Below are 15,361 nucleotides of genomic sequence, written 5' to 3'. Positions count from 1 at the left end.
GTAGGATCAGACATCTTTCAGTGGGTTTTAACACAAGCAAGAGCTCCACCAGTAATGTGGGATCATCAGAAATTCTCAGATGAGAAGACAAAAAAGAAGTCCTTGATGGTCTTGGAAAGTGGAAAGAGCACTTGCTGAAGCTTTCTGCTTGTTGCAGATTCAGAATCCTGCGCTTGTTCATATGTGTCTCTGGCTTGGGTAAAGCAACATGGAAGAAGCTGTGCTCCCATCCACTTCCACACTTATTATGCTAAAGAAAAGGATAAATTAGGGTTGATTCAGGAGGCAGATTTACAGCTTGCAGTACGTTATCTAGGCAAACACAAGCTCTCCAGGGAGCCATTGTCAGCTGGCCCCTTTTCAGCGCTTGTTCCAATGGACAGAGCTTACCCAAGCTTGCTGCACACTGTGAATCTGTTGGTGGAGGTAGGCCCCTATTTAGCACCCACTGAAAAGCTTAAGCTCCATAGTTGTCTTCTTCATATGCGCATGTCAGAGACTAAAAGACTTTACATAAGATTTAAAAAAAAAAAAAAATAATCTATCCAACAGCCTTCATCAAAGAGGCTCTTTTCAAAGTGAGGACTAGACTACCTTAGAAATTCAAGTGTATAGATTATCATTTGGAAGATATGAGGCAAAAAAGGAGTGGACCATCTCTCCTCTTCTTTTCTCTCCCCTCTCTTCCTGAGAGCAATAGCAAAATAGAACAAATATTTCAAGTCACAATAATTTTATCTATAAGATGTTGTAGAATTGATTTTGGTTTAGAAAGCAGCCCTCGTGCTCTGTCAAACAAAGAAAAAAAAGTGGTTCAGAGGAGAGCCACAATATAGTTTCTTTAGGTCAAGCTGACCATTTTACTAGAAGAGGTAAAGAAGGAATTGACTGTAAGAGTTGTTGCTTCTTCAGACATGTGCCTATATGGCACCTATTTCTCCCAATTGGCCGGACTCCCGCGGTACTCCCGATACTGGAACTTCCACATGTGGGGAAGTGACATTTCTCAATAAAAGCCATGGTGTTCGCTTGTTCTCCAGGTATGTGGTCACACTGATGTCTGGCTACGTTTCTGTTAGCGTTATTGGGGAGCCTATGGAACCTTCTCGTTCTTTACTTCTGGCACTTGCAAAGGAGAGAAAGCATGTGGACGTGGGAGGAGGAGGTGGTGACTGTGGGGATGGCTCATTAAGGAAGAGAGATACTCTTAATCCAGATGGATAGAAGTAAGGCTTGCTTATCTTGACAGATTAACATTCAAGATCTAAGGAATCCTCACAAGTCTGTACCTGAAGACAATACAGAAAATTCGGTCTTATTAGACATAGGCTGTATACCCACACTGTGAATACAGCACTCACATGTTGAAAATCCAGAGAAGGCTCTGTACATTTGGGTGTCATGGACAGGCAATTTAGTTAGTCACTGTAGATTTAAGGTCTTTCCACGTAGGGTTAGTCCTAGAGCACGGCTTTTGGGTTTTTACAGTGTTTAAAGGGAAAAAAAAAATGTTTAAAGACATCAGTAAAGGGTTAATGGAAGCTCTGAAAAAAGTTTCTCTGGATCTTTTTACCGATGCTCAATTGCAAATTGGACTCTAGAGTCTCTTCTGGCTACTCGGAAGAGGTAATTAATTTAGGCAGTTGGAGTAACAACTACATAATTTAGAAACCCATCTAAAACCTTTGCTAACCCTCTACTGTTCATTTCTCATTGCGGCCAGGCAGTGATTTTTTTCAATCTTCCCATGGCTTCACCAAAATGTATGCAAGCTGGTAGTGATGTTCAGTGTAACTAGCACAACACTGAAAAATGAGAAACGAATCAGGATTAGACAGTCAAGAGTTCAAAGTGAATGCTGGTGAATGGATTTCTCGTCTCACAAATTCATGTAGGTGTATACACCTTCTCCCTCCCTTATCGACATAGTTAGGTTCCAAAGACCAGGTCATTACGCAAAGATCCACATTACGCAAAAATGGAGGATGACCACATCAGATCACAAAATGGAGGAGGACTACATCATTACATAACTGCCAAACCACTGAGAATCATGGCCCAGCCAAGCTGACGCATAACCTTAACCATCACAGCCAGCATTACTCTTGCCTCGCATCTTGGCATTCTTGTGCAAAATAGTCGGATGGTAGACTTTTTACTATTGTCGTAAAAGCGAAACGTTGGATAACAAGATAGTCGATGAGTGAGGAGAAGGTGTATTTATGTAAGAGTGAAAGAAAAGGAGTCAGGAAAAATAGTGTTCTCAGCTCTGGTGTATAAATAAAACCTTCATTTTCTTAGAGTGAAATATTCACATCTTATTAAAAAACAAAACAGAAAAGCAACTCAACTTTGACTTTATGTGTGATAATTACCACTAGGCTGTACAGCCATACGATTTCTTCATGCTGCTCACTCAACCTCGAAGCTGGGTAATTTAGTAGGTTCTTTTGGAAGGCTTTTATTTTTTTCTCCTCACCAGGACTTGGAGCTTCCATCCTGAATACAAATTCACAGACCTTGATGGCACATATAAGAGGCTGCACCACAGCATATCTACTGGTTTATTTTATTTTTAATTATGATCATAATTAATGAGCATGCTTAATAATTATAGTGGTGGCAACAACATTTCATAGAAAATAAATTCTTTTTGGTATAAAGTTAGAATCAAGAGACTTGTCTTTCCTTAAAGAAAAAAAAAATTATACTGCGTGTTTTTTAAATGTACATTTCATAAGCATCATGAACTAGACCAGAAGCCCATGGAACAGCATCAGAGCTGTTAATGAGAAAACCACAGCCTGGCCCCTCTGAAGCCCGTTGTGTGCTTTCTTGGACCTCTAATTACCCAGACACAGAAAGGACTCTTCATCGAGTTACCACTTTTGGAGGTCCTAACTACTACATAAAAGGAGCCCTCGTGGCACAGCAGTTAAGCACTAGGCTGCTAACCTAAAGGCTGGTGGTTTCAAACCCACCCAGCAGCTCAGGCAAAGATTAAAGCACAGAAAACCCAATGGAGCAGTTCTGTCACATGGGATCACTATGAGTTGAAATTGACTCAATGGCACCTAACAACAACCACCACATAGGAGTACCTGGGTGGTGCAAACAGTTAAGCGCTCAACTACTACCCAGAAGGTCGGCAGTTCAAACCCACCCAGAGGCACCTCAGAAGACAGGCCTGGCAATCTGCTTGCAAAAGGTCACAGCCTTGAAAACACCACGGGAGCAATTCTACTCTACACACATGGGGTCACCATGAGTTGGAATCAACGCAGCAGCGGCTAACAAGCACCACCACTTCCTAATAACAGAGGACAAGCAAACAACCTCAGCACGATGTCTTAATGGAATTGCTTCACAATTTGAAGAATTTTTAAATGTGTCTTTAGAAGCATTTGCTTTATAGATCTCACTACTAAGAATTACAGCTGCTAACCAAAAGGTTGGGCATTTGAATCCACCAGGCATTTCTTGGAAAGTCTATGGGGCAGTTCTGCTCGGTCCTATAGGGTCCCTATGAGTCAGAGTAGACTCGACGGCAACGGACTTGGGTTTTTTTTTTTTTGTTTTGGTTCCTTGCTTTTTTTCCTGAAATTCTTAGGGGTAAGATAAAACAACATGATTTATGTAAGATCAAAGGCAAACAAGAATCCTTCTTGGTGAGAGGACCATGCAAAAGAGTACAACATACGATTTCTTAAAAGGAAAATTGCTGCCAGCATCCAGGAACTATATGACAACATTAAGAACGCACACTTTAACGAGAACCAGAACACAGCCTCAACAGAGTTCAGCATGTTCCACATTATACATTTAGGCCTGAGTGTCATTTGGAAAAGATTTGTGATACGGCAAAATCTGCGAAAGCCAAACCTTGTGTAAGGCAGAAAGCTGTCAGAGAAGGAAAACTCAAATATTTTCCACTAATAGAGAGCGATGGACACATGATAAGATTGCATCCTATCAAAGGTAGAAAACTGTGAAACCTGAAAAGGCCGTCTTGTAGAGTTCCAGCTCTCACAGGTTTTACTGTACAGCCATGTGTCGCTTAACGCCCATGATACATTTGGTGAAATAGGACTTTATGTCATTTGGATGTTCTAGCCACCGGATGTTCTACGAGCACTATATTATATACTCAGCAAAGCTATGTCCCATTCTCTGATCAGGATTTCTGAACTCTATCATAACCCGGTGGGATCACAGACATATATGTGGTCAGACATTGCCCAAGTGGACGTTATGCGGTACATGACTGTATATGAAAGCAAAGTCACGTTTGAAATCCTAATTATTTTAGTTAAATTTTGTTTACATAGTCAAAACCTCTGAAATAGGTGTTTTGCCAAATATAAAAATTGCTGCAAATGTGAGATTAATCTAAGTTTTAATCCACATCATTTGTTGGAGCAGCTTCCAACAAAGGACATCAGCATTTCAACATCTGCTGTAGCTTTATGCAAACAACATGCACCTTCTGCATTTGTTTGCAAACCCATGCCCCTCATAAGGTATTTTCATAAGCATATTATGCTATTTTTTTTTTTTTTTAACAGCAACATGTAAAAAACAATTGGCATAGCGAAGCTTATGAAAATACCTTGTGGTGGGAGGGAGCAGTTAGTAAACAAACATAGAAGGCAAGTGTTATTGAAGTAAAAACATGGTACTTAATTTCCTTTCTGACTGGTCTCCTTTCTTGATTTAATACTCCTGAGCAAGGGTTGGCCGACTTTTCTGTAAAAAAGCAAGATAGTTAATATGTTTGGATTTGGGGGTCATTCATTCTCTGCTGTAGCTAAGAAACTTCGCCGTTGTTGAGAAAACGGCCCTAGACAATACGTAAATGAATGACTATGGCTACGTCCCAATAAAACGTTATTTATGGATGCTGAAATTTGAATTTTATATAATTTCCAAATGTCACAAAATATTCTTCTTTTGATTATTTTCAACCATTTAGAAATGTGAAAACCATTCTTAGCAAGCTGTATAAAAACAGGTTGGGGACCAGATTTGGCTGGTGGACCATAGTTTGCCAACCCCTTCTCTAGGACAGTAAAAGAAGACAGGCATTTGTACCTTAAAAATATCAGTGGACCTTTTTTTTTTCTTCTCTTCCTTTTCAAGAATACATAAAAGCCTTGGTCCGGATCAAATCTCATCTGAGTTTAGTATTCCACTGACCAGTTAAATTAGTTACACTAGTTGCCTTGGAGTTAATTCCAAATCATGGTGACCCCATGTGTATCACAGTAGAACATTCTCTATAAGGTTTTCACTGGCTGATTTTTCAAAAGAAGACTGCCAGGGCTTTCTTCTGCGGTGCCTCTAGGTAGACTCGAACTTCCAACTTTTCAGTTAGCAGCTGAGTGTGTTAACCATTCACACCATCCAGAGTCTTCAGCATTCCATTACAATTCCCAAAATCCCCAGCTCTGTGCTTTCTGCTTGTTGCTTTGATCTGAATCACGTTCAGGACCACTCTAGAACTGCCTCTCGTGCTCAACTATTGGCCAGAACCACTCGTTATGATGATCTTGTGTTTCAGTGCCCTTCATATTGGGCCCAACTAGCTTTCCCAATATCTCTTGTTTCTTCCTGTCTCTTTCTAATCTTAGGCGTAAAAGTCCCCTTATCTAATAACTTCAAAGCAGATTTCTATATATTGCAGCTAAAGTAGTTTGCCTAGGTCCTTTCCAAAGCTCTGTTGCTAATCTGATATTCTGGAGGGCTTTTTGCTTCTTTCTTTTTAATATGACACCAAAAAATATATAAGCTCTGGCTCCACCTTGCCTACAGCACATTATCTATCTCAATTGCTCTAAGATTTTCCCCTTTCTCCCACCATCTCCCTGAAACTTTTGTCTTATTCTCTGGAAGACAGGTAGCAATTATACCCAGTGGGGCTGAGAATTCCCACTGTTATCCATTATCGCACTCAAATAACATAATATGTCTAATTAAAAGATGGCAGAGAGAGGGAGAATGGGAACTTATCAGTTGAGTAATAAAAGGCAGTGTGCCTCTTATGCTTAGTTATTTTCTTTTCTCTACTCATTATTTTGGCTTTATTAAATTTATCACTGACTGACAAAGAGAGTTAACCAGTTTGTTTTTATTGTAAGTAAATGCATTCATAACGAACAGGTACTCAATATCTACTACGTGGTATACAGCAGCATTACCATACGTGCAATGCTACTTTATTGTCAGGGTGGTATTTTCTGGGCATTTTCTTAATTGCCTAATCTCAGAGAACAGTACCAGTCTGACAAGCAGCACAGTTCACCTCATGGCCAAACAACTGGGAGAAGATACACAAGAGGCCCCAAAAGGGCTTTTGTAACTTTCTACCCAGACAACAGTGATGGGGGCCTTCTACTCCAGCCACAGAGCAGTCCAACTGCAGGACCATGAAACCTCTGCATGTGTGTTGAGCCACAAGCTGGTCCCGGCAAAGTCATAAAGTCTGTTTTTCAAATAAACCGAACACTAAAGCAGAGTTGCTCAACTTTGGGACTGTGGACATTTGGGGCCAGATGATTCTTTGCTGTGGGGTCTGTTCTGTGCATTGTAGCATGTTGAGCAGCGTCCCTGGCCTTCTACCCACTAGATGCCAGTAGTACCACTCCCCAGCTGCGACAACTGAAAACGTCTTCAGACATTGTCAAGTTTGCCCCGGGGAGAGCAGGGGTGTGGGCAAAATCACCCTGTGGAGAACACTGCACTAGAGGTACAGCTAGCTCAACGTTCTGCTCTTCAAAGTAAATACATTGGCAGGATGGGTGGTTGGGCAAGAGGACGGGGCACAGGAGTCAGGTGCATTCTGCTGAAGCATTCTTGGATTTTTGCTCCCATTCTTGGAACTGCCTTCAAAGCCAGTGTCTGAGTCCCATAAGGAAAATAAGCCCCACTCCTCCACACTCATAGCTATATGCTTGGAGTCACAGAATTTAAGAATCGAAAACACTCATTGCCATTCAGTTGATTCCAACTCATAGCAACCCTATAGGACAGAGCAGAACTGCCTCACAGGGTTTCCAAGGAGTGGCTGGTTAGCAGCCAAGCTCTTAACCATTGCACCACCAGGGCTTTAAAAAGGTTCAAATAATTAAGTACCCATTAAATATTTGAATTTTTCCAAACTCAGAGTGTTAAGGATGTGGGTTTGTCACTCGGACACTACGCCTGCTATTTCATTGTAACATATCTAGAAAGGTGTCACATGCAAAATAAAAATAAAAACATGGCTATCACTACTGGGGTGCAATTCGAGGTTTGTGGAGGTCACCACCCACGGGGTTTTGTAATTATTTAAAACAAACACACACACATACAGTATGGTCTAGCCCCAAAGCCGGAAGACCTGGCATGAGGGTTTGGGGAAATACATGACAAAAAACGATTCAGTGATATTAAGATCTTCTATTGCCTACTATCAAGAAGCCCTGGTGATGCAGTGGTTAAGTGCTCAGCTGCTAACCGAAGGGTCAGAGGTTTAAACCCATCAGCTGCTCCGTGGGAGAAAGATAAAGATTTACAGCCTTGGAAACCCTATGGAGCTGTTCTACCCTGTCCTGTGGGGTCACTATTAGTCGGAAGTGGCTTGGAGACAATGGGTTTGGATGGGTTTTTTCTTGGCTGCCACTGTGGCATTTTTAGCAAAAATGTTCAATGTTCTGATGCTTGGCCGGGAAAACTTTATTTCATGTACACAGCTTTTCTCTCCTAGCGACACATCCTGTATTCATTTGCCTGATTTGGTCCACTTAAGTAAAAGTAAACTGAAGGAAAGCCATCTAGAAAACAAATCACCCAGCAGTTGGCTTATCCATTTTTCATACACCTCAGAACCATCTTCTCCTGAACAGACAGAACAATTGCTAGGGGATGGAAGATGGAGGAAGGGAAATGAGTTTTCAAGAAGACTCATTTTGTTCCTTTTGGAGTGTAATGCAGGGACGTTAACTGTAGGGGGACCTCCATTCTCCTTGTCTCAAGTTTTCCACAGTGAGACTTCAGCTGGAGTAGTACTCCCGGACTGTCACCCTCTTCCCATTTCTCTTTCATGGCTCCTGGCCTGGGTGGTTGGGGTGACACCTCATTAGGGAATTTAGGAGGAATTCCTGGGTGGTGTATACGGTTAACATGCTCAGCTGATAACTGAAAGGTTGGAGGTTCAAGTCCACCCAGAGGTGGTCACAGCCATGAAAACTCTAATGAGCACCATTTTACTCTAATATATGTAGGCTCACCGTGAGTCAGAATCGACTCAAAGGCAAAGGTTTGGTTGTACTCTGCCCTCAGCTCCACTGCCTCCTCTCTCGGACCTGCCTAGAACTGCCTTGGCAGAGCGTTCATTTGGGCTGCTTCTGATTGTCCATTTTGGCAACCTTACCAAGGCAGGCTTTGCCCTTGCAGGGAGCTTGTAGTCAGCCAGTTGGGCTGTAAGTGGCAAATGTCACCAAGGCAAGTCCTTTTGGCCACAGATAAAAAGCTCTTCCAATTAGTTAATCAGCAATAAAGCTGACAATGTGATTTCCCTTTATCTTGTCTTAGGTGTCAGTTGGTTTTTGATCTCAGGAAGGGAGAAGAAGGCTGTTATACATTAGCCCCTTAAAATCCCAACTGTAAAATTTGGGTTAGAATGGTTTAAACAGCAATGTGAGATTACCAGCCTATTCACACCACATTTTACAATTAAACGACCAGAAGGGTGGCTTCTAACTCATGACAACCCCATGTGTCAAAGTAAAACTGTGTTCTAGAGGATTTTCAATAGTTGATTTTCCAGAAATAGATTACCAGGTCTTTCTTGAGAGGTGCCTCTGGGTAGAATTGAGCCACCAGCCTTTTGGTTAGCAGCTGAACACGTTAACCATTTGTACCACCCAGGGACTCCCAAATGACCAAAGCCCAGTTAAATCTACATCTGTGCCCAGATACTCACAAAGCGGAGAATACCAAGCCAAACGAAAGAATGCCATTAATTATCTAGCGGAGCCCTGGTGGTGCAATGGTTAAGTGCCCAGCTGCTAATGGAAAGGTTGGTGGTCTGAACCCACCAGCAGCTACACAGGAGAAAAGACCTAGCCATCTGCTCTCGTAAAGATTTCAGTCTAGGAAACCCTATGGGGCAGTTCTACTCTGTCATGCAGGATTGCTATGAGTTAGAATCAACCCAACGGCACACAAGAACCGCAACATTAATTATCCAATCCTTTTAAAGGAAAGCAACTTTCTGCTTTAGGAACAGGGTTCTACCTGGCTTCTAGTACTGGCTTTGACATTAACTTCAGTGGGTCACTTCACCCTCATGGAACTTTTCCTCATTTGTTCCTCAAAGGTCGTGATGATAGGACCAGGAATTCCAGGCTTTTTTTTTTTTTTAAAGCAGGTTACTAATGATAGAAAGGACGCTGGAAAAATAGCAAGGATGGAGAGCCACTAAACTTTGTGGCCTCCAGATGTTAAATGCTAACATTCATGAATTCTACATATTCCTTATAGAGTGAGGCATCATTGCCTACAGAGGTCCTGAAGGAATTTAATTTAATGAAATGATAGGAACAACTGCAATTAGAATATAATTGTGCATGTGTAAATATACTTAGGGGAGCTTTGATGAAGCCTACGGTGGCTACATTCACCCATAATTTTGGCCTACATTATTAATTTGCGCGACTATGAAGAAAGAGTTGGTTAATCAAAGATAAACTATCCCAATGATTTTGAATTAGCGGACTCCGAATTACTGTAGGATAAATGAGGCAGTGCTGGGCACATCCACAATTCCCTGCTAAACGAAAGCTTTCTGGCTGGCCACATAGGAGGTCTCTTTATTGAAAGATTTATTTTTAATTTTGAACAGCTTCCCAGCATTACCCTTCACGAAAATTAAAATAAGGGGCTGGAATTTTATCCTATTCAGCAAAGCTCCTGGCTGTACTGCTCACCAAGGCAGAGAAAACCTCATTGTGTCAGAAGATTTCCCCGTCCACCTTTCTCCTCGATCTAAAACAATTATACCTACAGTTTTAATAAAAGTAACTTTTCTTCCCCCTCTCTAGTAATGTTTTTGCACATTTTCTTCTTTGGGCAGATTTTTAGCCTGTCTTTTTTTGTGCTCTTTGGACCTTTTGGCCTGGTGGAGCTTGACATAATCCCTTCCTTGGCTTGAATCCTTAAGTATACTGAGAGTCACGGAAGTCTCCCCCCAAAATCTATGGGAGCCAATCCTGTCCTCAGTAAGTTTCTGAGAAGCTTTTCCCTGCCAAAGAGAATGACTTCACCTTGTATAGCAGAGGTTTCAAAAGGTCCAATCCTAGTTTTAGTTTAGTTAAGGACATGAAGTCATGATGTGTTTGAGGATAGCCGAAAAGGTACATTACTAGGGCTGAACATGAAGAATATTGACTGTGTCAGAAGCCCGATGCTCCAGGGAGTCCAGAGGCCACTCTGCACAGCTCTAGCTCCTTCTAACTCAGACACCCCAGTGGCACCAATGCATGTTACCAGGATCTGTGCAATCATTTCCATTGCGTTCTCCCAAGTGAAAACAAAAAGTTGACAATCACAAAGTTGACAACCACTGAGTACTTGTGCTGCTATTAACAACTCCGAAATCATCCTATTCTTTGTAGAAAAATAAAACTAATTACCACTAATGTTGTTTACACTGAAAAATGCAGAACTAAAAGACAAAAGCACAACCAGATAATTTGTTTACATCACATGTTTAAAAAGACCGCTCATTTGAAGAGCTGAAGCTACCTTCCAGGAAGATCTGCCATTCTCACCACAGTCCAAAACCTTCCCTAAGCCTTAACTTTTTATTTATTCTAGATAGTTCAGGGAAAAGTGGAAAAGTGATGGCTGTAGACTGCGACACTGGAATACTCTCCTCTCTACAATCAATTAATACAGATATTTCACTTAACTATTGAGTGCACTTACTGAAACACTCATTTAAGAGAAAAGTACAGTAACAGGTGATAGAATTGTTGGCAATTTACAATCTTTTTCCAGTGTTGTTTGTTATTCTTAAGAGCCTCACAAAACGATAAACCACGGTCCTTTCTTCTGGCTCTTCTTGTAACTCTCCAGAAGTAATGGGGGTTGGCAGCGTAAAACACACTGGTGGAAATACAGAATGGAAAATTGGCCAAAGTATGGCAACTCTGTCAGGGCAAGAAATGGGAATGAGCGGGTCAGGAGCCACATGCTGATTTGTACTTTGAAATCTCTGACCTTCAAGATTTTGTAACACATCTGTAAATGACTCAACAAAAACACTTTATGTACAGAAAATGTTTTGTAGTCATCTAAAGGCAGGCGTGCAGGATAATGAGCAGGCTCGCCCTCTGGGGGTGTCAGTCATAAATCCTACTGTTAAAGTGGGTGCAGAACTAGTATCCATTTCAAAGCAAACCTTGTCACTCACAAAGATAAATGTGTCCACGGAAACCATTTATTGTTCACCGGTTTACATGGTAACTCTAGTACAGGTCCATGTAGGTGATTTTTAAAATTTTAAATTAAAAAGGACTAGCAAAACTATAGCTGCTGAGGCTTTTGTTGGAAAGACAACGTGCTCTGTATTGGTCAAAATCCATTTTATAATACCAGATACTTTGCAAATGCTCTGAAGTCAACCATGGACCTTGCGATTCAAATGGTTGATGGAAATCCCATATAAGAAAAGTCCAATATGGACAGCTCACTAAACTGTGATCTTTCAACCACAGTCTTATTCTTCATTGTCCCCATACCACTTAGTACAGGGCGTGCTATGAAGTTGGCATCCAAAAAACATCTGCTGAATAAATAAACATCCCTCTATGTATCTCTTATAACACAGTTCAAAGATTTACAATTAGGTCCATGTGGTTCTACTTCAGCAGTAGAACTTCAATATCACCCAGAGGCATCATGATAATTCCTTCCTCTCAAGACATTGAGATCACAGAATAAAGTAGATCTGATGCCTACCTGCTTGGTTGGTTGTCACGGTGACGGAAACTGATTGATCGGGGCTAGGGTTATACTTGGACACTCCATTCACCGCCCAGATTTCAAATGTGTAGTTGGTATGAGCTAGGAGGTCAGTGATGGAGACTTTGGTGGTCTTCAGGCCATTCTGCTGTGGGGTAAAATGGACACCACTCCCGCAGGGTCGGCACTTGCTGGGGTCACCAGCTCCACATTTCTTGCAGACCACATTGTAGGAAACGTCCTGGCGGCCCCCTGTGTTCTGAGGACTGCTCCATTCCAAGTTCACCGATGTCTCGTTGACATTTGAAATCAAGTTGAGAGGAGCAGATGGTGGACCTGGAGAAACAAAAATATACCATCACACCAAGAAGTGAAAATATCCTCTCAGAACCTCTCAGAGCTTAGAGTATTCTCTACGGCTACAGGAAGTAAAGTGGGCCCGTTTGGCAAAGAAACTAAACAGCAAATCATGCCAGTAGAAAGATCTTTAAAAAGAACAATATGTTAGAAGGTTGTACGTGTAAATGTCATTCTGATTCCTGTACAAACAAATCTAGCATCAACTGCTGCTCTGAGATGTGAAGCAATCTTACATCAAACGGGCTCCAAGCCCAGGCTTCCCCTTTGAAGTATGAAGAAACTATTATAACTTATCTAGTCTCAATCTTATCTTCTGAAAAAGGGGTATAAGAATGTGATTCTAGTTCCCAGGCCTGTTGTGAGACTCCAGCAAATTAATACTGACACATCACTTCTGAAGACAAACGATGATTCCTAAGTACAGCATGTCATCAATATGAAATAAAAGTAACAGAATCATAGATTTTTTTTATAGATACACCTCTGCGTGGCAGTTGAAGGTTAAGCTGCTTATGGGGAACTGGTAGGAACTGGTTTAACCTGGTTGCAGAGATGGTGCAGATAGGGCTGCTGAGAGATCTCAGTGCTAGGTGGGGACTGTTCAAGGCTGCCAGGCCCCTCCTTCCATCCTTCAATTGACCAGGGCTGCACCAGGCAGGTGCTCATTCCCACCAACATCAAAGAGTTTCAGAAATATGAAAAGTGGCAGTTGTTGTTTTAAAACAGAACTAACTGATCACTAAGAACTTACTTGTTGGTTCTATTTTTAAAAAGATAACAAGATCATGAAGCCATGAGGAACTCCCTTGCTTCTTGGTGTATATCATTTTCTTTATTTTTTTGTCGTGCTTTTAGTGAAATTTCACAGTTCTAGTTTCTCATACAAAAATGTATACACACATTGTTAAGTGAGTCTAGTTGCTCTCCCTGTAATGTGACAGCACACTCCTTTTCCACCCAGATTTCCCATGTCCGTTCAACCAACTCTGGTCCCTTTCTGCCTTCTCAACTCGCCTCTGGATGGAAACACCCATTGAGTCTCGTGTATCTACTTGAGCTAAGAAATACACTCTTCATGGGTATCATTTTATGTCTTATAGTCTAGTCTAATCTTTGTCTGAAGAGTTGACTTCTGGAATGGTTTTAGTTTTGGGCTAACAGAGTCCAGGGGCCATGTCTTCTGGGGTCCCTCCAGTCTCAACCAGACCATTAAGTCTGGTCTTTTAACTAGAATTTGAGTTCTGTACCCTACTTTTCTCCTGCTCTGTCAGGGACTTTCTGTTGTGTTCCCTGTCAGGGCAGTCATTGGTGGCAGCCGGGCATCATCTAGTTCTTCTGATCTCAGGCTGATGGAGTCTCTGGTTTATGTGGCCCTTTCTGTCTCAAGGGCTCATATTTTCCTCGTGTCTTTGGTTTTCTTCATTCTCCTTCGCCCCAGGTGGGTTGGGACTAATTGATGCATCTTAGATGGTCGCGTGGTAGCTTTTAAGAGCCCAGATGCCACCCACCAAATGTACATTATTCTTTAAATGCCAAGAAGTTGTCACACAAACTGCCTTCAAATAGAATCATGGTGAGTGAAAAGAGAGGGAATATTCTTGGCCTGGGCTAGTTCCAAAGGTTTAAAAACACCTGCCATATTGTAATGAAAAATATTTAGTCCATGTGAGAGTTGGAAGGCTTATTCTTTCTTTCCCATTTCTGGTCTTCCAAGAGAAGAGCCAAAATAAGTTTTAATTGAAAATTTGAAATTTCTTGCTTACCATATCCGTACTACTACTAACATATTTGGAATGGCTACTTTGAGGGAAATTTGTTCATGTTCCTCAGGCAAAGGAAATTAACTAGGGCCTACATGAACTTGGGAGAAGAATGACCTAGTCAACTACTATGGAATCTACTCTTCCAAGGTAGCCATTGAGAGAGAATTGAAAGAGGTAACCTACAAATAAGGATCATATTCAATATTTACTACTCAGCCCATGGTAAGGAATGGTGAAAGAATTTTGATGGTAACATTTAGGAAAGGTGATTCATTCTCCCTTTCTCTTTACACAGCTTAACTGAAGATTTTAACAAGGCAAGCAGGACCTCCCAATCTACCCTTGGGACTAACTTATCAAAACCCTCTCAGTGTTAAAATCAGCTCCCTATCTTATGAACCTAAAAGGAAAGAAGCATTGTAAAATTTGTGTTAAAAGATTACCCCACAGAAGCTCCCAGAAAGAAACTACAATTCCTTTTTCATTTAGATTCCAAATTTGTGTCCATGGTCCTTAGCTAGAATATAATAAGGACAAATAAATAGTTTTTGAATAAATGAATGCTGTTATTTAAAATCACTGACTCTAAGAGCCAAACCCACTAAAACCCACTGCCGTCGAGTCGATTCCGACTCATAGCGACCCGATAGGACAGAGTAGAACTGCCCCATAGAGTTTCTAAGGAGCGCCTGGTGGATTCAAACTGCTGACCTTTTGGTTAGCAGCTGTAGCACTTAACCACTACACCACCAGGGTTTCCTCTAAGAGCCAAGGGGATATTAAAGGTTATCCAGTCAAACATTCCCATTTTAAAGATGAGGAAAGTGAGATTCAAGAAGTGGATATGAAAGCTCATGCAACCTAAATAGTGACAGAACCCAACTAAAACCTAAAAGTACTCACTGAACCGTACATGTGAAGAATGTTGAAAAGGCAAATGATTTACATATATGACCACAATAAAAATAGTTAATTAAATGTGCGATGCAATGAATCGCTTTTATACAGCCTTTCTCACCACGGTCTCGAGACTCTTACAAAAGGATTGGGCAGGTCTATGCAAATAAGGTGCTTGTGGCCCACCAAGGAGACTGGACAGCCTAAGAATGTAAATAAGGTACATGGAACCCCTGTGGGGGGGGGTGGGACCACGCAAATAAGGTATATGGAACCCTAACAAGGAGATTTGTCAGTTTTGTTATCCCGCTAGGCATAAAATGAGCCATTCCCAG

General features: G+C 41.4%; 1 long non-coding RNA gene across 1 annotated transcript in view; it reads right to left on the bottom strand.

Annotated features, from left to right (window-relative positions):
• Positions 1-12,336, bottom strand: part of LOC111749467 (uncharacterized) — a 38,291-nt gene extending 25,955 nt beyond the window's left edge. Inside the window, exon 1 of the long non-coding RNA XR_010322232.1 lies at positions 12,004-12,336. This is a non-coding gene — a long non-coding RNA (uncharacterized LOC111749467). The remainder of the gene's footprint in view (positions 1-12,003) is intronic.
• Positions 12,337-15,361: the final 3,025 nt, after the last annotated feature.

This window comes from Loxodonta africana, chromosome 6 (assembly GCF_030014295.1).
Source record: "Loxodonta africana isolate mLoxAfr1 chromosome 6, mLoxAfr1.hap2, whole genome shotgun sequence".
Classification (NCBI taxonomy): domain Eukaryota; kingdom Metazoa; phylum Chordata; class Mammalia; order Proboscidea; family Elephantidae; genus Loxodonta; species Loxodonta africana.
This window is presented reverse-complemented; position numbering and strand designations above follow the sequence as displayed.